This window comes from Equus quagga, chromosome 3 (assembly GCF_021613505.1).
Source record: "Equus quagga isolate Etosha38 chromosome 3, UCLA_HA_Equagga_1.0, whole genome shotgun sequence".
NCBI lineage: Eukaryota > Metazoa > Chordata > Mammalia > Perissodactyla > Equidae > Equus > Equus quagga.
The window spans coordinates 40,131,417-40,156,175 of NC_060269.1; the positions used below are offsets into that span (position 1 = coordinate 40,131,417).

General features: G+C 40.9%; 1 long non-coding RNA gene across 1 annotated transcript in view; it reads left to right on the forward strand.

Moving 5' to 3' along the window:
* The window catches only part of LOC124236732 (uncharacterized), a 73,232-nt gene that overhangs the window by 18,305 nt on the left and 30,168 nt on the right, over positions 1–24,759 (forward strand). The window contains exon 2 of the long non-coding RNA XR_006887857.1: positions 6,349–6,506. This is a non-coding gene — a long non-coding RNA (uncharacterized LOC124236732). The remainder of the gene's footprint in view (positions 1–6,348; positions 6,507–24,759) is intronic.

The following is a 24,759-nucleotide window of genomic DNA, read 5'->3' on the forward strand; positions in this document are numbered from 1 at the left end:
CTGGTAACCACCAATCCAATCTCTGTTTCTACGTGTTTGTTTGTCATTGTTTTTGTCTTCTACTTAGGAGGAAGATCATACAGTATTTGACTTTCTCCCTCTGACTCATTTCACTTAGCATAATACCCTCAAGGTCCATCCATGTTATCACAAATGCCCAGCTTTCATAGTCTCTTATGGCTGAGTAGTATTCCATCGTGTATATATACCACATCTTCTTTACCCATTCATCCCTTGATGGGCACCTAGGTTTCTTCCAAGTTTTGGCTATTGTTACTAATGCTGCCATGAACATAGGGGTGCATGTATCTTTACGCATTCGTGTTTTCATATTCTTTAGATAAATACCCAGTGGTGGTGATGCGGGGTCGGTGAGCCAAGGAGTTGAAAGAAAGATTTCTTGGACTCTCAAGATCTGGCAATAGTGCTCTTTTATTTAGAGAACAGTGTGGAATAGCATGGGGACAGGACCCATGGGCAGTCAGAGCTGCTGCTGCAAAAATGAGCTGAGGGTAGGGCTAATGTTAAGGCAGAGGTATGTGAGTTATCTCTTTACAAGACAAAGGAAAGAATAGGAAAAAAAGTTAAAATGGTATCAGTGCAGGTGGGGTCTGGTTATTGGGTGATCCCATGACTTTTAGATAAGAATCAAATTGGATTAAGTAAAGGTCAGAAGCCACCACCCTAAATCAATTACATGAGATTGGCCAGACAGTAACCAACTTAAGTTCTTGCCTTCCCCATTAAGAGTTTCTAGAGACAAGGTCATCTCCCTCCTTTCACAAATGCAAATGTCTCTCAAAGGGCAAGTAAATTCCAGTCCTCAGAGCCTGCCTCTCATCTGCAGTTTTAAAATTAACCAACCTAAAATAATCCTCATCAGTGGGATAGCTGGGTCATGTGGTAGTTCTGTTCTTAATTTTTTGAGGAATGTCCATGCTGTTTCCATAGTGGCTACACCAGTTTGCACTCTCACCAGCAGTGTATGAGGGTTCCCTTCTCGCCACATCGTCTCCAACACTTGTTTCCTGTCTTGTTAATTATAGCCATTCTGACCTGAGTGAGGCGATAGCTCATTGTAGATTTGATTTGCATTTCCCTGATAGCTAATGATGTTGAACACCTTTTCCTGTGCCTGTTGGCCATCTGTATATCTTTTTGGAGAAATGTCTGTTCAGATCTTTTGCCCATTTTTTAACTGGGTTGTTAGTTTTTTTGATGTTTCTAGAACACTTCTTGTGGAGAGCCTACCATAGTCTTGATGCGGGGTCGGTGAGCCGAGGAGTCAAAAGAAAGATTTCTTGGACTCTCAAGATCTGGCAGTAGTGCTCTTTTATTTAGAGAATAGTGTGGAATAGCGTGGGGACAGGACCCATGGGCAGTCAGGCTGCTGCATGGGGACAGGGCCCACGGGCAGGAGGAGCTGCTACTGCTGCCTCTGCTACTGCTGCAAACATGGGTGGAGAGTAAGGCTAAATTCAAGGCATAGGTATGTGAGCCATCTCTTTACAAGACAAAGGAAAGAACATGTAAAAAAGTTAAAATGGTATCAGTGCAGGTGGGGTCTGGCCATTGGGTGGTCCCACGACTTTTAGATAAGAATCAAATCGGATTAAGTAAAGCCAGAAGCCACCATCCTAAATCAGTTACTTGAGGTTGCCAGACAGTAACCAACTTAAGTCCTTGCCTTTGGCATTGATTAAGAGTTTCTAGAGACAAGGTCATCTCCCTTCTTCCTGGCACAGAGAGAGAGGCATCCCCACAGATGGGGGTTTCCCCCACAAATGTAAATGCCTCCCAACAAAGGGCAAGCAAACTCTGCTCCTTGGAGCATGCTTCTCATCTGCAGTTTTAAAAGTAACCAGCCTAAAATCCTCATCAGTCTCATTACATTACAGAGGATCACAGACTTAGTTAACAGCACCCAAAACACTATTTAGTTCACTGTAATGATTCCCTCAAGTACCTCAATCAACTAGGTCACTGAAGAAAGACCTAGAAAAGAGGATGTCTTATCTCATCTTGTGAAACCTGACTTAGAAAGTGGGTGTGTGATTGTGTGTGCGTGCACATGTGCACACATGCACGCGCAGGTGCACAGAAGAGTAAAGATGGTTGTATTGGCACTAATGGCATAGGCAGCCATGGTTACAGGGTCTGACCAAGGCTTTCATGGAGTCACCGTTGTGTTCACCAGCAAACACGTTCTCAGGACGGTCCTCCTCTCCGCTCTCCAACGACGGAGTGTACTGCTTGGCGGGTGGGTGAATTCCCGGAAGTGTTTACTCTCGGCCGTGTCAGGGGGAGGGCTGGTTCTCTCTTATCTCTCCCCTGGCCTTTGATTCATGAGCCTTCTGCTGGGAGGGCAGTTAAATCTGGATGCTAAATATGCTAAAACTGGACACAAAAACCCTGCCATAAATGCAGGAAGAAGTGCCTTTTCCTTTGGTTGGTTTTTTCCTAGAGAGGCAAGAAATTGAGAAATGTAATTTCTTGGAGGAAATAAAATTGCTTTTGTTACCACAAGTAAGAGTCTCAAGCTTGAAGGGGAGACAAACTTAGCTCTTATCAGAATGATGTGGCCTTGGCTTGTTTTTACTTCCTTGTGTGAAATTAGATGGAAGTTTTGTTTCAATCTGACCACTGTGGAAATTGTAGAAAGAGGAAAACATAAAGAAAGTGCCTGTGTGATGGAAGCATCGCCACAGGAAGACATCCGACTCTGCCAAGGAGCTCATGGAGCAGGGTTATGGGGGAGATCCAGAGACCCCGCACCACAGAGCTCCTGGGGCACCACTCACACTGTTTATGTAAACCTAATGGCACCTAAAACACTATTGAGTTCTACTGTAATCCTTAATCCCAATGGGATTTGAAAAATGTGATCCAGGGCAGTTTTTTTCCAATTGTAGGCCACAGATCCCTAGAAATCAGCAAATATATTTTTAGGGATCCACACATTTTAGGAGGACTTTGAAAGTTCTGTATCATAGTGATGAGGATTTTAGGCTGGTTAATTTTAAAACTGCAGATGAGAAGCAGGCTCCAGAGGAGTGGAATTTGTTTGCCCTTTGATGAGAGACATTTGCATTTGTGAAGGAAAGGGGGATGGCCTTATCTCTGGAAACTCTTAATGGGGAAGGCAAGAACTTAAGTTGGTTACTGTCTGGCAACCTCAAGTAACTGACCCCCCAACATCCTCCTCTGTCTTTAGCTGAAGATAGTATTTAGGGTGGTGGCTTCTGGCCTTTACTTAATCCGATTTGATTCTTATCTAAAAGTTGTGGGACCACCCAATGGCCAGACCCCACCTGCACTGATACCATTTTAACTTTTTTACATGTTCTTTCCTTTGTCTTGTAAAGAGATGGCTCACATACCTATGCCTTAAATTTAGCCTTACTTTCCACCCATGTTGGCAGCAGCAACATACAGGCACCAGCTCTGCCTGACCATGGGTCCTGTCCCCATGCAAGGGGCAGCAGCAGCTCCCCATGCCAGCAGCAGCTCCGACTGCCCGTGGGTCCTGTCCCCACTCAGCAGCAGCTCTGACTGCCCATGGGTCCCGTCCCCATGCTATTCCATACTATTCTCGAAATAAAAGAGCACTACTGCCAGATCTTGGGAGTCCAAGAAATCTCTTTCGACTCCTCGGCTCACCGACCCCACATCAATAGGATGACCATCTAGAACAGAAATGTTACGGGATTTGTAGAGCCTGTGCCTGCTTTTATGCTTAGAATCAGAATGTCACCAAGCTGTCAAAGTGATAGTAGTTAACTTTTTTTTGTTTAATAAAATTTCAAACGGAAAAGTACACCTTTCCCCAAATCCATCAGGTGCCTTCTTTTCAACCATCTCTCCCATCCTTCATTTCTGGGTCTGTGGCTTCAAGGCAGAGTCAATTACATTGAATTTTCATCCTGGGGAGGCACCACTGAGGGGGTGGCCATGGAACTGAGCCATGAGGAGAGAGTGAGACTTAGATAGGGAGGGAGAGGTTGGGGGCGGGGGTGAAGGCAGGAATGTGACACCTTTCAGTATCTACTCGCTTTGGTCCAGGCTGGCTTTAATCCCACCAGCAGAGCCTTCAGATGAGAGTAGTTATGAAGTGCCATAGTTAGCGGAGTGAATGTAATTTTAAAAAACTCTATCAGTAACAGTCATGACTTCTACCTATGTTCAAATTAGTACAAGGTTAGAGATGAATTTTGCTACAAGATACACATGTTAAAAAAATAAACTATTCTCATATTGGAATCTGGTTTTCCATTCCCAACATGGAAGACAAAGGTAATTCTGCTTTGCATTCATTCGGCAGCTGAGCGATTGATGCAGGCAGCTGGCAAATATTCAAGAAAACCACTTTGGTTGACGTGGTAACCACCATAAATCCATATTTTGGTTTTCTCCATGTCACTTCCACAGGCTGCGTTCCACACTGGCACATGCAGAGTTTGGAGCGAAGGTTTGGAGACTGCTCCAGAGAGCCACAAGGCAGGGATTCCCTGGATTTCCAGACTAAAGGCAGAGTCAGAGAGGCCGAGGGTGTGCAATTGGTCCATTTATTTTGAGGACCTGGTCTTGTCTTCCCTCTTCCTCCTCAGCCTTTCTCTTAGATAACAATTGACAAGAGATTTTCACATATTGAGGTATATCGGGTAACTATCTGAGTTCAAAACTGATTCAGCTTGAACAAAAAAGACTGACTTAAACGGCCTGTCAAGCATACATTGTACATTGCTTAGCCATTAAAGTAAAGAATGTATTCTCTTAAGATAAGAATGCATACTTCCAGAGGGCCGGCCAGGTGGTGCAGCGGTTAAGTTCGCATATTCCACTTTGGCGGCTTGGTTCGGATCCAAGCGTGGACATGGCACTGCTTGGCAAGCCATGCTGTGGCAGGCGTCCCACATATAAAGGGGAGGAAGATGGGCAAGGATGTTAGCTCAGGACCAGTCTTCCTCAGCAAAAAGAGGAGGATTGGCAGCAGATGTTAGCTCAGGGCTAATCTTCCTCAAAAAAAAGAGAATGCATACTTCCCCTCCTACACCCTATTGGTAACGCCCTATTGATAATGCCCTGATTAGTCCTTTTCCTGGCACCAAGTCATGTTGACTTGCTAATTTGCAACTGAATACCTCTTTGAAAATGTATCCTGGATGTGTTTAATGTATCTTCTTTGTTCTAAAAAGATATAAGACTGTACTGAAACCCATGCTTCTCCAGAACAACTTCTAAGGCCTTCCTGGCTTATAATCCTCACTCTGGCTCATAATCAACTCACCCCAATTTTGATTTATAGGTTGGTTATGGATTATTTGCATCGACACAATGCCTTTTCTCCTGGAACTGCAGTCTTTGATTCTGAGCCATCTCTTCCTGTCATCATAAGCGCAAAATCATCTCATCAGGCCCGTTTGATATTTTAAGTGTGATCTGCTAAATTGAGTTGGCATCTGTTGGGAAGTTTCCCCTCCTAGCAGGGTGACTTCCTGGTCCTTGATACTTTCTTTCTGCATCCCTCCAAGTGCCCTTTGCCCAGGCTTCCCTCTGGGTACTCTCTACAGACGCAATCAATTTGAAATCCACTCTTACAATGCCAAGCCTCCACTTATTTTCATTCTTTTATCAAAGCCCTCGACACTGCAATGGAGAAGCTCTAGTGCAACTCCGCCACTACCAGCCAAGAGACCTTGCATAGCCAGGACTGTTGCCACCTAAAGTACTAGATGTGATCTTGCCCTCACCCTCAGACCCTGTGACCTTCCTGCCTTGGTACCAGGATCCTGGCCTGACCATAGCCTCAACATCCACACCCTCTCTGGGCTGGACCAACTCCTGCAAGTCAGGTGTGGCAACAGATCAGACAGGTATAACTAGGGAGTTGTTCTGGTATTAACGAACTGAGTTGATCTTGAACAAGTTGCTTCACCTTCTTAAGCCTCAGTTTCCTCATATGTAAAATAGGGATAAGAATGGTACTACTTCATATGCGTAGGACTACTGTGGATTAAATGAGAAGTGTATGTAAAACACTTAGACAGTTAGGTATTGATGACAATGATAATGATGGTGACAATAATTCCCAATCCCACTCCACCAGGACATTTTGAGGACTTCAGCCAGAGGTGGCCAGAGGAGAGTCCTGTCTTGGCTCTAAACTGGGTCTTCTTCCTCTTTCCTGTTAGGAACTTTATCCCTACTGCCACATACTCCATAATCATATCCTGGCATCCTGGCTGACCTGCTTACTGCAGAGAGCAATAAACCGTTTCTCCCAACGATTCACAGAATTCAACACCTTGACTTTTATTTTCTTAACATTTGTTTCTCTTCTTTCTGTAGCTTGAATGAGTCTGTTACTGCAAGATGAGGGCCTCTTGCACCTGACTCCCTCGGAATGCCCATCCCTTGATGCCTCCAGGCTCCAGCAGAGGAGGGTCGGGGAGCTCAGATTTTAGAAAGGATGGAGGATCCTGGAAGATTTCCTCCTCCTCGACCAGGTAACCCCCACCCCAGTTCAAAAACTCTGTTGAAGTCTGGCCATTTCCTTTCTTTCCCCACAAAGTTTTCCCTGTAGAAATTCATTTTCCCTTGAGACTAAGTTTGTTCTCACTATTGAACTGTTTTGTACCCACCAACAGGTAGATTATAAAAGTTCTCTGCAAATTCTGGGACTGTACTTGCGTGGAAGTTTACCAGCAACAAGTTGCATGTATGAAGTTAAAAATGAATTTTTTGTGGTTCCTGGGTCCACCACATTTTTCCCAGAAAAGTTTTCCATTTTTTCTTCCTGTTTATCTAGAAGGACTACAATTATTCTTTGGGGTGCAATAGATTCCTCTCTCAAAGAGTTTATTTTTTATTGAAACATTATATATATACAGGGAGAAGCACAGATTTTAGCCCATTGTATACATTTTAACACAGTGTATAACCCAGGGAACTTTTGCGTAACACACACACAAGGATATGCATATATCCCAACTCCCAGTTCAAGATAGAAAATATTTTCAACATCCCAGAAGCTCTCTGATGCTCCCTAATGCTCCTTCCCTGTTAATACCAACTGCCACCACAGATAAAATGACTTTAATGACTTCTGTCACTGTGGATCAGTTTTGCCTGTTCCTGAAATTCATATGAATGGAATCATACAATGTGTACCCTTTAGTGTGTGGCTCCTTTTGCTTGTCTCACATGTCTGTGAGGTTCTTTCTTGCTGTGTGTAACAATACTTATTTTGTATTACTGTGTGTTTTCCATTTTATAAATATTCCATAATTTGTCCATTCCACTGTTGATGGACATTTGAGTTGTTTCCAATTTTTGGCCACTTTGAATTAATCTGCTGTGGAAATTCTTGTCCATGTCTTTTGGTGGGCAAGCTCATTTCTCTTGACTGTACACCTAGCAGCAGGATTGCTGGGGCCCAGGGTAAGCCTCGTTTAGCTATAGTAAAGATTGCCCAACAGTTTTCCAAAATGGTTGTAGTAATTTACACTCCCACTAGCACAGGATGAGTGTATTAATTGCTCAATAACTTTATCAATACTTTGCCTTGTTGGCCTTTTCATTTTAGTCATTCTGGTGGGTGTATAATAGCATTTCATAGTGATTTTAATTAGCATCTCCTGATGCAGTACTGACGTTAAGTAACTGTTACGTGCTTACTGGCTCTTTGAACATCTTCTTTTGCAAAGTGCCTGCTTCAGTCTTTTGCTCATTTAAAAAGCTGAATTATCTTTTTTTTTTTATTTGTAGGCACTCTACATACTCTGGACACTAACACTTTGTCAGATATATGTATTGTGAGCGTCCATTGGTCTGTGGTTTGCCTCTTCACTCAATGTTATCTTTTGATGAAGCCAAGGTTCTTAAGTTTAATGTAGTCCAATGGATCAACCTTATTTTTAATGGTCAGTGCCTTTTGTGCCTACTTAGGAAATCTTTGACTTCATGACACCTAAGTCAGGAAAATAGTCTCCTATGTCTTCTTCTAGAAACTTTGTTGTTTTACCTTTCACGTTAAGATCTGTAATCCATTTTGAATTAATTTGTGTTAAGTAGGGTCAAAGTTCATTCTTCCCATACAGATACACAATTGATCCAGGACTGGTTATTAAAAGGACCATTCTTTCCCTCACTGAGTTGCAGGAGTGCCTTTGTCATAAAGTAAATGTATATATGTGGGTCTGTTTCTAGGCCCTAAATTCTGTTCCATGGATCTATTTGAATGTCTTTGTGCCAATATCATGCTGGCTTGACTACTGTAGCTTTATAATAAATCTTAATATCTGCTAGTATAAATCTTCTGATGTTATCCTTCAAGGTTATCCTGGCTATTCTAGATCTTTTCCATTGCCATACAAATTTTACAATTAGCTTGCCAATTCTCCCTCTCTGTCTCTCTGTTTCTCTGTCTCTGTCACACACATACCCACACATTCCCTACTGGCATCTAATTGGAATTTCATTAAAGCTATACATCATTTGGGGATAGAACTGACATAATGACAGTACTGAGACTTGATAGATGTCTCCACTGTTTAGCTCTATAGTTTCTCTCAGCAATGTTTTATCATTTTCAATGTAGAAAAAAATTGTAAATAAAATTTATCTTTTTACTGGTCATAATTTTTTCCTTTCTCGTTGGGGAGGAATAGCCATACAAAAGCTTTTGAAAAGCAAGTTCATTCCCAGTCTATTGATAACAGAGTTCAAAGCAGCCTAAGGCTTTGATCTTGCTACCACAAACCCCCTCAGCGCCTGTTATGCCCCAGGCTTCCACAGACTCATTCGGGCCTCCCCACATCTCTCCATCCATCTTACTCTGACTGATAGTATTGCTTTCTTGTCCCTCAGGACTGATCTCATTTTGTTACTTACCTGCAGTGTTTCAGACTGGGTGTTTGTTTGCAAGTTAGCTTAAGTAAAAAGATACTTGACCAGAAGGAAATAGGGGCTCATGGGATCACTGGGAACCTGGAAGACTAGGTATTGAAATGGGCAGAAACCAATTGCCTTGAAAAGTTGGATCCCAAGAAGCCCAGCAATGGTCTCTCAGTAGGAGTTTGGTCCACAAGCTGGTATTGCTGTGTGGGATGAATGACCACCAACGGCACCTCTGTCCTTGGCTACTTGCTCAAGAATGAAAGTTCCAGAAAAGAGTCTTCTGAGCCAGGTCTAAATTATGTAAGGATCTGGCTACCTTATTGTAGGCAATAAGGTGGGAAGAGGCAAGAATTATTTCTCACCCAAACTATACAGAATGAGAACTCACCAAAAGGGTGAGCAAGGAACCATTATGAAGGGGGAGGAGGCATGGCTGAAGGCTGGAGGGCCAAAAAGAGACACTGTGTTATCCTAACTAGATGGTAAGCTACTTGAGGGCAGTCACAGGGCCATGACTATAAACTGTGAACAGTAATGCTTGTGATTGTTGTTTACAGCAATAAAGATGTTCAGAATATACTCAAAGGATTATCTCCTGGTAGGACATCCTTAGTCCTTACTATAAAGTAGAAAATGATACCTCCCTCCCTTGTTCCCTCTGGGTCACTTCTACGGTAGCGATAGCAGCCATCAATCATTTTAAAGAGGAAAGAGAAGGTAACAACATATCAAACAACAGAATGATTTCAACCATGTTAAAATAGACATAAGTAAAATCAAGAAGTATATGCACTAAAATATTGAGTGGAAATGTCTGGATTATGAGAGTGTAGGCAATTTTAATGTCCATTGCTTTGGTTATTTGGGATCTTTTATGGTTCTATACAAATATTAGGATTTCTTGTTGTAGGTCTATGAAAAATGCCATTGTTATTTTGATAGGGATTACATTGAATCTGGAGATTGCTTTGGATAGTATGAACATTTTAGCAATATTAATTTTTCCAATCCATGAACACAATACATATTTCCATTTATTTGTGTCTTCTTCAGTTTCTTTTACCAATGTCTTACAGTTTTCAAAATACAGGTCTGTCACCTCTTCAGTTAGATTTATTCCTAGATATTTCATTCTTTTTGATGCAATTGTAAATGGGATTGTTTTCTGAATTTCTTTTTCTGATAGTTTGTTCTTAGTGTATAGAAATGAAAGAGACTTCTCTATATTAATTTCGTATCCTGCAACTTTATTGAATTCATTTATTAGTAGTTTTTTAATAGTTTTTTGGTGGGGCCTTTAGAGTTTTCTGTATATAGTATCATGTTATCTGCAAACAGTGACCGTTTTACTTCTTCCTTTCCAATTTGGATGCCTTTTATTTCTTTTTCTTGTCTGATTGCTGTGGCTAGGATTTCTAATACTATGTTGAATTAAAGTGATGAGAGTGAGCATCTTTGTCTTGTTCTTGATCTTAGAGGAAATGCTTTCAGCTTTCCACCAATGAGTATGATGTTAGCAGTGAGTTTGTCATATATTAGCTTTAGTGTATGGAGGTATGTTCCTTCCATACCCACTCTGCTGAGAGTTTTTATCGTAAATGGATGTTAAAGTCTGTCGAAAGCTTTTTATGCATCTACTGAGATGATCATATGATTTTTATTCTTCATTTTGTTAACTTTTATTCTTTAACTTCGTGTATCACATTGATTGATTTGTCAATACTGAACCATCCCTGCATCCCTGAGATAAATCCCATTTGATCATGGTGTATGATCCTTTTAATGCATTGTTGAATTTGGTTTGCTAATATTTTGCTGAGAATTTTTGCATTTATGTTCATCAGGGATATTAGCCTGTAATTATCTTTTATTGTAGTGTCTTTATCTGGTTTTAGTATCAGGGTAATGCTGGCCTTATAGAATGAGTTTGGAAGCATCCCTTCCTCTTCAAATTTTTGGAAGAGTTTGAGGAGGATAGGTATTAATTCTTCTTTAAATGTTTTGTAGACGTCACCTGTCAAGCCATCTGGTCTTGGACTTTTGTTTGTTAGGAGTTTTTTGATTACTGTTTCAATTTCATCACTAGTGATAGGTCTGTTCAGTTTTTCTATTTCTTCCTGATTCAGTCTTAGAAGAGTGTATGTTTCTAGGAATTTATCCATTTCTTCTAGATTGTCCAATTTGTTGGCATATAATTGTTTGTAGTAATCTCTTATGATCCTTTGTATTTATGTGGTGTGGGTTGTAACTTCTCCTCTTTCATTTCTGACTTTATTTTTTAGGTCTTCTCTCTTTTTTTTTTTTTCTTGAGTCGGGCAAAATGTTTATTAATTTTGTTCATCTTTTCAAAGAACCAGCTCTTAGTTTCATCAATCTTTTCTATGTTTTTTTGGTCTCTATTTCATTTATTTCCACTCTGATCTTTGTTGTTTCCTTCCTTCTACTGACGTTGGGTTTTGTTTGTTCTTCTTTCTCTAGTTCCTTTAGGTATAAAGTTAGATTGTTTATTTAAGATTTTTCTTGTTTCTTGAGGTAAGCTTGTACCACTATAAGCTTCCCTTTTAGAAGTGCTTTTGTCACATTCCATAGATTTTGGAACATTGAGTTTCCATCATCATTTTTCTCAAAGTATTTTTTTAGTTCTTCTTTGACTTATTCAATAACCTGTTGCTTATTGAGTAGCATGTCTTTTAGTCTCCATGTGTTTGTGTTTTTTCCAGTTTTCTTCTTGTAGTTGATTTCTAGTCTCATACCACTGTGGTTGGAAAAGATGCTTGATATGATTTCAGTCTTTTTAAATTTGTTGAGACATGCTTTGTGGCCTAATGTGATCTATCCTGGAAAATGTTCCATGTCCACTTGAAAAGAATGTGTATTCTGCTGTTGGGGATGGAATGCTGTTCTGTATATATCTATTAAGTCCATCTGGTCTAATATGTCCTTTAAGGCCAATGCTTCCCTATTGATTTCCTGTCTGGATGATCTATTTAATGATGTAAATGGGGTGCTAAAGTCCCCTACTATTATCATATTACTGTCAATTTCTCCTTTTATGTCTTTATGTATTTAGACATTCCTATATTGGCTGCAAATATATTTACAAGTGTTATATCCTCTTGTTGGGTTGATCCCTTTATAATTATGTAATGCCCTTCTTTGTCTCTTGTTACTGTCTTTGTTGTAAAGTGTATTTTGTCTGCTATAAGTATTGCTAACCCAGTGTTCTTTTCGTTTCCATTTGCATGGAATATCTTTTTTCATCCCCTCCCTTTCAGTCTGTGTGTATCTTTAGATCTGAAGTGAGCCTCTTGTAGGCAGCATGTATATGAGTCTTGTTTTTTTATCCATTCAGCCACCCTATGTCTTTTGATTGGAGCGTTTAGACCATTCACATTTAAAGTGATTATTGATAGGTATGTACTTACTGCCATTTTATTAATTATTTTCTGATTGTTTTTGTAGTTTTTCTCTGTTTCTTTCTTCTTCTCCTGCTTTCTTCCCTTGTGATTGGATGACTTTCTTTAGCAATATGTTTGTATTCCTTTCTGTTTGTTTTTTCTATCTATTATTGGTTTTTGGTTTATGGTTACCACGAGGTTCTTATATAACAACTTATGTCTATAGCAGTGTTTGTTAAGTTGATGGTCACTTAAGTTTGAGCACATTCTAAAAGCACTGGATTTTTATCCACCCCTCCACTTTTTATGTTTTTGGTGTCATACTTCACATCTTTTTGTTTTGTGTATCCCTTAACTACTTATTGTAGATATGAATAATTTTACTACTTTTGTCTTTTAACCTTCATACTAGCTAAATAGGGAGTTGATCCACTAACTTTACAATATATTTGCCTTTATCAGTGAGATTTTTTTCTTTCACAATTTTTATATTTCTAGTTACGGTCTTTTCCCATTTAAGGCAGTCCCTTTAACATTTCTTATAAAGCCGGTTTAGTGGTGGTGAACTCCTCTAGCTTTTGCTTGTCTGGGAAACTCTTTATCTCTCCTTCAATAGAATATTCTTGGTTGTAAGACTTTTCCCTTCAGCACTTTGAATATGTTGTGCCACCCCCTTCTGGCCTGTAAAGTTTCTGCTGAAAAGTCAGCTGATAGCCTTATAGGGGTTCCCTTATATGTAACTAGTTGTTTTGCTCTTGCTGCTTTTAAGATTCTCTCTCCTTTTTTCTAATGTTTATTTTTTATTGAGGTAACATTGGTGTATAACATTATATAAATTTCAGGTGTACATCATTATATTTCTATTTCTGTGAGACTACATTGTATTCACTACCCAAGGACTAATTACCATCAGTCACTAATGTGCCCTTTTACTCTTTTCACCCTCCCCTCTCCCCTCTTGCCTTCTGGTAAGCACCAATCTAATCTCTATATCTATATGTTTGTTTGTTGTTGTTGTTATTTTTATCTTCCAATTTTGAGTGAAATCATACGGTATTTAGCTTTCTCCGTCTGACTTATTTCACTTAGCATAATACCCTCAAGGTTCATCCATGTTGTCACAAATGGCCTGATTTCATCTTTTCTTATGGCTGAGTAGTATTCCATTGTACATATATACCACATCTTCTTTATCCATTTGTCCACAGATGAGCACTTAGGTTGTTTCCAAGTCTTGGCTATTGTCAGTAATGCTGCAGTGAATATAGGGGTGAAAATAGCTTTTCAAATTAGCGTTTTCATGTTCTTTGGATAAACACCAAAGTAGTACAGCTAGATTATATGATAGTTCTATTCTTAGTTTTTTGAGGACTCTCTATACTGTTTTGCATAGCAGCTGCACCAGTTTACATTCCCACCAGCAGTGTATGAGGGTTCTCTTTTCTCTACATCCTCTCCAAATTTTGTTATTTCTTGTCTTGTTATTTTTAGCCATTTTGTTGGATGTGAGGTGATATCTCATTGTAGTTTTGATTTGCATTCCCTAATACTTAGCGATGTTGTGCATCTTTTCATGTGCCTGTCGGCCATCTGTATATCTTCTTTGGAAAAATATCTGTTCAGATACTTTGTCCATTTTTTAATGGGGCTGTTTGGTTTTTTGTTGTTGAGTTGTATGAGTTCTTTATATATTTTGGATATTAACCCCTTATCAGATATGTGATTTTCAAATATCTTTTCCCAATTGTTAGGTTGTCTTTTCATTTTGTTGATGGTTTTCTTTTCCATGCAGAAGCTTTTTAATTTGATGTAGCCCTATTTATTTATTTTTTCTTTTGTTTCCCTTGCCTGGGGAGATACAGTATTCAAAAAGATATTGCTAAAACCAATGTTGAAGAGCATACTACTTATGTTTTCTTCTAGGAGTTTTATGGTTTCAGGTCTTACATTCAAATCTTGAACCCATTTTGAGTTAATGTTTACATATGGTGTAAGATAATGGCCTACTTTTACTCTTTTGCATGTGGCTGTCCAGTTTTTCCAGTATCATTTATTGAAGAGACTTTCTTTTCTCCACTTGACTCCTTTGTCAAAAATTAGCTGTCCATTGATATGTGGGTTTACTTCTGGGCTCTTGATTCTGGTCCATTGATTTGTGTGTCTGTTTTTGGGCCAGTACTGTGCTGTTTTGATTACTATAACTTTGTAGTATGTTTTTAAATCAAGGAGTATGATACCTCCAGCTTTGCTCTTTTTTTTCAGGATTGCTTTGGCTATTTGGAGTCTTTTGTTGTTCTATATAAATTTTAGCATTCTTTGTTCTATTTCTGTTGAAAATGTCTTTGGAACTGATAGAGATTGCATTGAGTCTGCAGAGTGCTTTAAGAGTATGGACATTTTAACTATGTTAATTCTTCCAATCCATGAGCATGGAATATCTTTCCATTTCTTTGCGTCTTCTTCAATTTCTTTCAAGAATGTTTTATAGTTTTCAGTGTAGAGATCTTTCACCTCTTTGGTTAAATTTATTTCTAGATATTTTATTGGGTTTTTTTGCTATTGTAAATGGGATTGTGTTCTTGATTTCTCTTTCTGCTATTTGGTTGTTAGTGTATAGAAATGCAAATGATTTTTGCATGTTGATTTTGTACCCTGCAACATTATTGTATTTGTTTGTTATTTCCAATAGTTTTTAGGTAGATTCTTTAGGGTTTTCTATATATAAAATCACATCATCTGCAAATATGACCAGCTTTTCTTCCTCCTTTACAATTTTGATCCCTTTTATTTCTTTTTCTTGACTGATTGCTCTGGCTAGGACTTCCAATACTATGTTAGATAAGAGTAGTAAAAGTGGGCACCCTTATCTGTTCATGTTCCTAGATAATAGCTTTCAGTTTTTCACCATTGAGTATGATGTTAGCTGTGGGTTTGTCATATATACCTTTACTATCCTGAAGTAGTTTCCTTCTATATTCATTTTATTCAGAGTTTTTATCATAAATGTATGTCCAGACAAGGACAACAGACAAAAGAAAATTACAGGCCAATATCACTGATGAGCATAGATATGAAAGATTCTCTCTTTATCTTTAACTTTTGACATTTTAATGGTAATGTGTCTTAGTGTTAGTCTCTTTGGATTCATCTTGTTTGGAACTCTCTGTGCTTGCTAGACTTGAATATGTGTTTCCTTTGCCAGGTTAGGGAAGTTTTCAGCCATTGTTTTTTTCAAATAGGTTTTCTCTCCCTTTCACTCTCTCTTCTCCATCTGGGACTCCTAAAATGTGAATGTGAGTATGTTTGATGTTTTCCCAGAGGCCCGTTAAACTATCTTCATTTCTTTAAATTCTTTTTTCTTTTTGTTGTTCCAGTTGGGTGATTTCCACTTCCTTATCTTCCAGATTGCTAATTCATTCTTCTGCATCATCTAATCTGCTGTTGATTTCCTCCAGTGTATTTTTCATTTCAGTTATTGTATTCTTCAGCTCTGATTGGTACTTTTTTATGTTTTCTATCTCTTTGCTGAAGTTCTCACTGTGTTCCTTCATTCTTCTCTTGAGTTCAGTGAGCATCTTTATGCCAATTACTTTGAACTCTTTATCTGGTAGATTGGTTATCTCCATTTCATTTAGTTCTTTTTCTGAGGTTTTATCTTGTTCTTTCACTTGAAACATATTCCTTTGTCTCCTCATTTTGCCTAACTCTCTGTGTTTGTTTCTATGTTTTAGGTAGATCAGCTGTGTCTCTTGCTCTTGAAGGATTGCCCTTATGTACGAAGTTGTTCTGTGGAGCCCACAGTGTGGTCGCCCCTGGTCATCAGAGCCAGGTGATCCAGGGGTGTCCCTTGTGTGGGCTAAATGCACCCTCCTGTTGTGGCTGGGCTGTGTTTGCTGCAGGTGTGCTTGTGTACAAGCCTGGCCCATGACACAGCTGGCTGCAAGGCCTTGTCATGACAGCTGTAGGCATGCTGATGGGTGCAGCAGACCTCCACTGTGGCTGGCTGGAAGACCCAGCCACGACTGTTGCAGGTGCTCTGGTTTGTGAGGCTGGACCTCCCCTGGGCAAGAGCCGCTTTGGAGGGATTCCAGTACTGGCTGAGGCTGCCTGCCAGGTGTTGTGGGGTAGGAGACTGCTTTGGAGGAGCACCGGCTGAAGCAGATGCACGCAGGAATGCAGCGGTGAGGCCAATAAGGTAGATGAGGAGAGTTAGAAATGGCACCCGCCAGCACTGGACCAGCTAGGTAGAAAGTGAGCAAAAAAAATGGCACTCTCTAGAACCTCTGTCCCCGGAGAAAGTTCCTTCTGGCACATACCCCAAAATTAGTCAAGGAATCTCCTTCATGTATGGCTCAGACACTTTTCAAACTACTGCCTCTGTGCTGGCACTTGAAATGAGTGTGTGTGCCCTTTAAGATCAGAATCTTGGTTTCCTACAGCCTTCTGGCTCTCTGAGACATAAGCCCCACTGGTTTTCAAAGTCAGATGTTATGGGGGCTCATCTTCCCAGTGCAGGTCCCTCAGGCTGGGGAGTGGGATATAGGGTTTGAACTCCTCCCTCCTCAGGGAGGATCTTTATGGCTTGTGATATCCCTCACACCTGTGGGTTGCTGTGTTAGGTGTGTGAGTCCCAACCAGACCACATCTCCACTCCTCCTACCCATCTCAATTTGGCTTTTCCTTTATATCCTTACTTGTGGGAAATCTTTCCTGCTAGTCTTCAGGTCATTATCAGAGAGCGTTGCTTTATCTGTAGTTATAGTTTTGGTGTGTCCATGGGAGGTGGCCAGCCCAGGATCTTGCTACTCTGCCATGTTAGTCCCAAGTCCTCCCTCTGTTTTTTGAAGACAAAATTTCATATTTTGTGGAATCTGTCATCACTGATAAAGTCAAATGTCATTCTAATTTTCTTTTTTTAAAAAATATTCTTCTTTAACTCTTTAGAAGCTTTTATAATTTTTCTTTGTGTTTTTTCTGAAGTTTCAGTATTACATGTCTACATGGGGGATTTGTTTTCATTTATCCAACTCATAATACAGCTATTGTTTCAATTTAAAAATACCTGTCATTCTTGAATTCTAGAATAGTCTCAGCCACTTGAAGATTCTCTCTCTTTCACTCCTCCTTTTGAAACATGTTAAACTTTTCATTATAGACTCTTGGTCTCTTAAATTTTCTTTCATATTTTTTTATCTCTTCATCTCTGTGCTATATTCAAGGTGATATCTTCAGATTTATCTTTGAAGCAATTAATTCTCTCTTTGACTGTATCCTGTCCCTGGTTCCACCTGTCTATTGATGTTTATATATCAATAACTATGGTTTTTAAAAAATTATTTTTTTAGGAACACGTCACTACTTTTTATACTCTTGCCTTATGACATTCAATATTCTTTTAATATTTTAGATATAATTATTCTAAAGACTTTTTCATATTTTTTTCTATTATTTATAATTCTTGACTCTTCCAGTGGTGATTTGTTTCCTTGTGTGATTTCTAACTATTGACTATGAAGTAATCTTCAGGAATATTGTTTTTGTAGGAGTTCCAGAGGCTCTGGGTTGCAGAAGCATTTTTAGAAGCTGGATTCTCCCTTGCCTCTCCTACAATCCTATGTGATTAATGGATTCTGGAGCAATTTTTAATGTTAATCTCTTGATTTGGGCTCCCTACATCACAACCTGCTTGGCACCGATCTGGATTCTAACTTTTTTGAAAGATTACTTTTCTACCCAAGGTCCAGGTGGGAAACAAGTTTTCTTGACACTGTCCTAATGGGTGGACTTTTTCTAGTCTCTTTCCTGATGGGTAACCATTGTTGAATCTCAATTTTATTCTGGTAGCTCAGTTCCAATTCCCCTTGCACATTGGGCATATGGCTTGGACTCCCCCCGTGCAAGAGTTAGAACCTCAGCTTCCAGCGGTTAAGGCTTAAATCCCATGAGCTATTTATGCTTCAACTTCTACTTACTGTTTTGGCTTTGAGATCTCATTTTATTTCTGAAAGCTTCAATGCATTAGGTATGTATTTAAGCTGGTAATAGTTCAGAATTTGTCTACATGTGAAGTGAGTCGACATTTGTCTCTTAAACAAGTACACCAAAAGTGTGTGTGTGTGTGTGTGTGTGTGTGTGGCAATGGAACACCAGCGGGGTAGCAGCAGAACCAGAGAATGGTTTTGACACAGAAGCCAAGAAAGGAAACAGCTTCAAAGAGAAGTTGATGATCATTGGTCGCTATCAAGGAAAGCAAAAAAGAAAAAGAAAGGAAGACTACATGTGAACATAGGATTCAGAAATGAGTGACCCCTGAGGGTGCTGTTTCCTCAGGTTTCAGGAGGAAGAGAGAATGGCAGTAGGGAAATAGAAGCAGTGGAATTTATACTTCCTGGTTGGAAAGTGTGATAGTGGTGGAAGGGAAGAACTAGGAAGATCACTTAAAGGACCATTGAATTGTGTGAAGGTTTGTTTTTCAGAACTGGAGAAACCACATACTAGCACCAATAATTCACCTCTCCATCTGGAGGGACCCCTATCCTTCTAGCCATCTAAAATTTTGTTTGCTTCCTCCATTCAAAAGTAGCATTTCTTTTTTATTGGATAAGTTCTTCCAGCACAGGTGGCCTTTACAAAACTCTCTTTCCTAGGATCTCCTTGAGCCTCTTGGTTTAGACTTGGCCTCATTAACCTGAGTGTTATGGTTCTGAGTCTGGGTTTTGTCTTCTTGGTGAAGTAGACAAGGATGTGATTGATGTGGTAAAGGCAGAGTCAATCAAATCTAAGCCAAGCAGGTGCCACATTAAAATGTGACCCATTTCCATAACGAGTAGGAGTAGGGGTGGGGAGAGAGGGGAAACCGTGGTAAGCGATAGAAGGAAGTAAGGAAAGGGGGGGGAAGAGGGAAAAGATGAAGAAGGGAGAGAGAAGGGGACAGGCTATGAGTATGTTGATTGATTAACTGAAGAAGACAATTGCAGAACCTTTTACACTTGAACTTCTGAGGGCTACTGATATTGTAACGCCACATGCCTTATCAGATATACTCAGTCCAAAGATATCCTTTGCCCATTTCAAGCTATTCCTAGTCATTCTCCTTAAGTTTTGATGTGTCTAGTTGTCATATCCTTCAAGCAAATACTCTCCAACTAAACATAAGTTGTGTGGTTTGGGGCAGTATAATGCCTGCAGAGTCCCCTCATCCCAAAGGGATCCTCAGGGCCCCACATGTAGTAACTGCCCCCGTCTGCTCTCCCTTGGACTGAGGCGCCCCTGGGTTCATGTCTTGTCCTTGACATGGATCCTTGGTGGGTTTGCTTGTGAGGTTTTATTAGATATCCCCCAAGAATCTTACCGTTGACTCAATTTCAGATACAGTAGTCCCCGCTAATCCATGATTTCATTTTCTGCGGTTTCAGTTACCCACAGTCAATCACAGTCTGAAAATGTTAAATGGAAAATTCCAGAAATAATTCAAAAATTTTAAACTGCGCACTGTTCTGAGTAGCTTGATGAAATCTTGCGCTGTTCTGCCCCATCCCACTTGAGATGTGAAACATTCCTTTGTCCAGCGCATCCACACTGTATACACTACCTGCCAGTTAGTCACTTAATAGCTGTCTGGGTTATCCAATCGCCTATAGTGGTATCACAAAGCTTGAGTTCAAGTAACCCTTATTTTATTTAATAATGGCCCCAAAGTATAAGAGTAGTGATGCTGGCAATTTGGATATGCCAAAGAGCAGCCCTAAAGTGTTTCCTTTAAGTGAAAAGATGAAAGTTCTCAATTTAATAAGGAAAGAAAGAAAATTGTATGCCAAGGTTGCTAAGATCTACAGTGACTTTTATTACAGTATATTGTTATCATTGTTCTATTTTATTATTAGTTATTGTTGTTAATCTCTTTCTGTGCCTAATTTATAAATTAAACTTTATCATAAGAATGTGTGTATAGGAAAAAACATAGTATAGATAGGTTTTGGTACTAGCCACAGTTTCAGGCAACCACTGGTGGTCTTGTAACGTATCCCTCATGGATAAGGGGGGACTACCATATTTTAGTTGACTGGCAGGTCCCCCAAGTGTGAATTCAGTGGGCAAACAGAATGAATGTTGATATGGCTGTTGAAGGAAACAGCTACAGGAGAAGGGGTGGGTCAAGGCCTCTTTGAGCTAGAAACAGCCTTTATGACCAGACCCTTGAGGAGAATTAGTGTTAAAAGCCCAGTTGGTGGTCAAAATCCTTAGTTACAGCTGAGCTGCAGAAAATGGAAACCAGCAAACAGCCGTGAAGTCCCCCTAAGCCTCTGACCTCAAAGGCAGCCTATTCAGTATTAAAACAAGAAAGAACAAATCTGAATGCTCTGGAGAACAACCTCAGCGGAGCTTTTCATTAATTGAGGTTTGGATGGAAGTGCTAGAATCACTCTGGGAATCTCCCAAAATTAATTAACTGCTTGGCTAAAATGAATAAATAGAAAGCTCAAGAAAGAGGATTCCACTTCTCTGTCTACTCATGGCTGGTAGGGCTCACTCAAAGGAGACTCCAAAGAAACTCTGGGGCGGAAATAGTGGGGTCGATAGGGCTGAGCCAGAGACAGTGGCAGGCCAAGTCTCTACTGCCTGGTGATAGACCTCATTCGGGTTGGCTTCAGTTGTAGAGCCCACTCTGCCAAAGAAGGGATGCCCCTGTTTAACTTTCCACTTGCTCTCTCAGACCTTGCCAGGAATCCTCTCCATCAGGAAGCCTTCTTTGCCCACCTCTCCCAATCCTCCGATGCCCTGGTTGGGTGATTGCCGTCCTCTGTGTTCCTACGCACCCTGTGCCCACCTCTATCCCAGCACAAACTGCTTTGTGGTGTGATTAGTGGTGAGGGGCTTTGTCAGTATTTGCCATTTGACCATAAGCATCTCCATGAGGATGCACATCTTGGTTGTCTTCATACCCCAGCTTCTATCACATGGTCTGGCATGTGGCCATGATCAGTTTGTTTTAGAATGAACTGCAAATGGAAACCTATGGAGATATTTGAAGGTTTACTTTGGTATTACTATAATCAATTGCAAGAAAAGTCTCTAAAGCTAAAACTTGGTTGTGTATGTGGGTCACTGTGTGTATTTTAATGGCACCTAAAACATTGTCCATCACACTTGTGTCTCTGAGGACACTAGAACCACACAAGCTGAGCAGGTATTTCTAAAGCTAACCAGGACTCCTGGTACAGCAAGGAAGAGAAAGCTCTTTCTGTCTCTGTCTCCACACACCTGGACAAGTTGTTTGCACCAAGTGAGCCTGGAGCTATTCTCTAAAGATTTCTCATTTGGGGTTTTCTTTTCTTATCTCCACTCTGTGAGTCTTAGTACTATAAAAATAGAATACTAAGGAGGATTTGAATTTGCCTTTAAACAAGGAGTCCTTGAAGAGTTTATTGCAAGTAACTCCTTCTCTCAGAAGATCTGCAAGGAGAGGGGTCTTAGCAGATGTGAGCCGTCATGGGTATCTTGGGACCCATGGCCCTGGGGCTGCACAGGCCCACCCCACATAAGAAACAGCTGTCACTCTGGTCACCACCCTTCCTTCTTGATCAGTTGTGTCCATTGAAGGGAAAAAGATAAGTATGGCTAAGAGGAGGTCATATTTTTAAGAACATTGACAGCTAACCCCTTGTCCTTACTAGTTAGTGCTTGACTAGGATGAGTTAATGACCTGGAAGGGGGCTGCGCACGGAGGACCAGGGTGACAAATAGACCCTACAGAGAGATGGGAAATGCCAAAGGAACTCTGTCCCCGCTTTATGACATTGTTCAGGGTCTTGACTGCTCAAAATCATCGTCTAAGCTTTTAGTGTAGGTGTCCCAGGCTGCCAGCCTCTTACCTGGGAGGTCGGGGAGCAGGACAGCCTCAATTCCCTGAGGATTGTTTCTCTTTGCAGGGACAAGTAACCAGTAACACAAACAAACAAATAAATAAATGAAATAGGGAAAATGGGGCAGAGTTGCCAGATAAGATGAAAGATGTCCAGTTAAGTTTGAATTTCAGATAAACAATGAATTATTTTTTAGTATAAGTATGACCCAAATACTGACTGGGACATACTTATATTAAAAATTATTTGGGGGCCGGTCCGGTGGCGCAGCGGTTATATTCACACGTTCCGCTTCTCGGCAGCCCAGGGTTCGCCAGTTCGGATCCTGGGTGCAGACATGGCACTGCTTGGCAAAAGCCATGCTGTGGTAGGCATCCCACATATAAAGTAGTGGAAGATGGACATGGATGTTAGCTCAGGGCCAGGCTTCCTCAGCAAAAAGAGAAGGATTGGCAGTAGTTAGCTCAGGGCTAATCTTCCTCAAAGAAAAAAAAAATTTATTTGTTGTTATATGACTATACTTAACACTACTGAATTATACACTTAAAAATGGTTAGGTAGGTAAAAAAAAATTATTTGATGTTATCTGAGAGTCTACTTTAACTGGGTGTCTTGTATTTTTTATTTGCTAAATCTGGCAACTGTAAAATGGAGGCAAAGGACTTCCCTTTCCATTCCTCCTTCCCTCCAAGCCAGGGTCCTAGGTGTAATCATAAAGATTCTTCTGGGCTTGTCAATTCAATTCCTGAGGTTGGCTGCCCTGATATAGGGTGAGGCTCAGACAGGCTTCCAGATCCAGAGCCGCACTCCTTCCTGGGAGTCCACAGACTCTGGGGAGGGGCCCGCTGGAACCCCGCCTAGTAATCCCGAGAGTCATGGGCCCCCTGTGGCCGCCCTCCAGGCAGGGAAGAGACTGAATCCCAGGTACCGAAAGATCCTGCAAGACAGGCCCTGACAGAAGTCAGAAACCAATGGCCCGAATATGTCTGTCATCACTTCGTCCCTCACTGATGGTCACACCCAAGTCTTTAAGCTGCAAAGCCATGCCGAGTTGCACTCCCACTTTAAGCCAACCTATATCACATGTAAAAATCTGGATTTGCCAAAAATACAGTACTGAGTGATTACTTTATCCTGTTGACAACAGGATAGACCAACAGGCTTTCTTTAATTAGTAAAATTCCCCTTATGCATTTAAAATAGGATACCATTAGGAAAAGAAAAAGAAATAGAGGAAGATTGGCGTGCCACCCCAAGGAAGGCCAGGGATTGCAAAGCAAGTTATTCCTGTACATGGGACAGCCACTGGCCAACATGTGCAGGTAGCCAGGACGGCCAGCGTGCATGAGGCAGGTTGGGTGGTGTGTGAGAGTGGCTAGGCAACCGCAAGATACTTTCCTGGGAGGTTCTCAGAGCCAGTCTCATCTTATAGGTGCCCTGCAAGTGTGTGAGGTCACGCTGCTGTTGCTTCCATCTGTGTCATCCCCCCTCACCGTATGTGGGTGGGCAGAAGCTGAAGAGATGGTGGAGACATGGCGGAGAGTGGCAAGGGGAGCGGGAGGTCATTAGGGTGGAAGTGGTGGTGGAGAGAAGAGGAGAAACTTGCTCTGGCTGAGGATGCGTTAGACAGAGACAAGGAAGCCGCCAGCAGAGGACTGAGCCTGAACTGCTTGAAGAAACTGCTGTACAGCCAGTGTTTAGTGACAGTCTGCCTCGTGCATAGTGCTGGTAGTTGGCAATACAAAAATGATGCAAACAGTAATAACGATAATAACAAAAGACAAAATCCTATCCTCTAAGTCATGGGCTGAATTGCATTCCCCTAGAAGAGATATATTGAAGTCCCAACCTCCAGTACCCCAGGATGTGGCCTTATTTGGAAACAGCATCCTTGCAGATGTAATTAAGTTAAAATGAAGTTGTACGAGTAGGATAGGCCCCCAATCCAATATGACTGTTGTCCTTCTAAAAAGACAGAGAGGTGACAATGGAGACACACGACAATGGAGACACACAGGGAGAACACCAGGTGATGGCAGAGGCAGAGACTGGAGTGATGGAGCCACAAGCTGAGGAACACCCAAGATGGGCAGCCAACCACCAGAAGCCAGGAGAGAGGCCTGGAACAGGTTCTCCCTCACAGCCTCAGAAGGCACCAACCCCACCCACACCTTCATGTCAAATTTCTAGCCTCCAGAGCCGTGAGACAACATATTTCTGCTGTTGTAAACCAATCAGTTTGTGGTACTTTGCATATGGCAGCCCCAGGAAACTAACACACTCCATAATAATCATCATCGCCATTGAGTTATTATATGTGGCGGGCACCAAGTTAAGGGGTTTATACAATTACATCACTTGCTTTTCACTGCAGCCCTACAAGAAAGAGATATTATTCATGTTATCCCACATCACCATTGAGGAGAGGGAAGTGTAGGGAGGCCTACAGTCAAATCATTTTAGGCAGAAACTTAGACAACAGAGGGAAGTACTGTGGGGTGAGAAACCTTCAAATCACACTTCAGAAGCAATGACTTACTTCATTCAAGTGTTAGGTCGGTCCTGCTCAGCACTCAAGGGGAAGAAGTTGAAACCAGTAA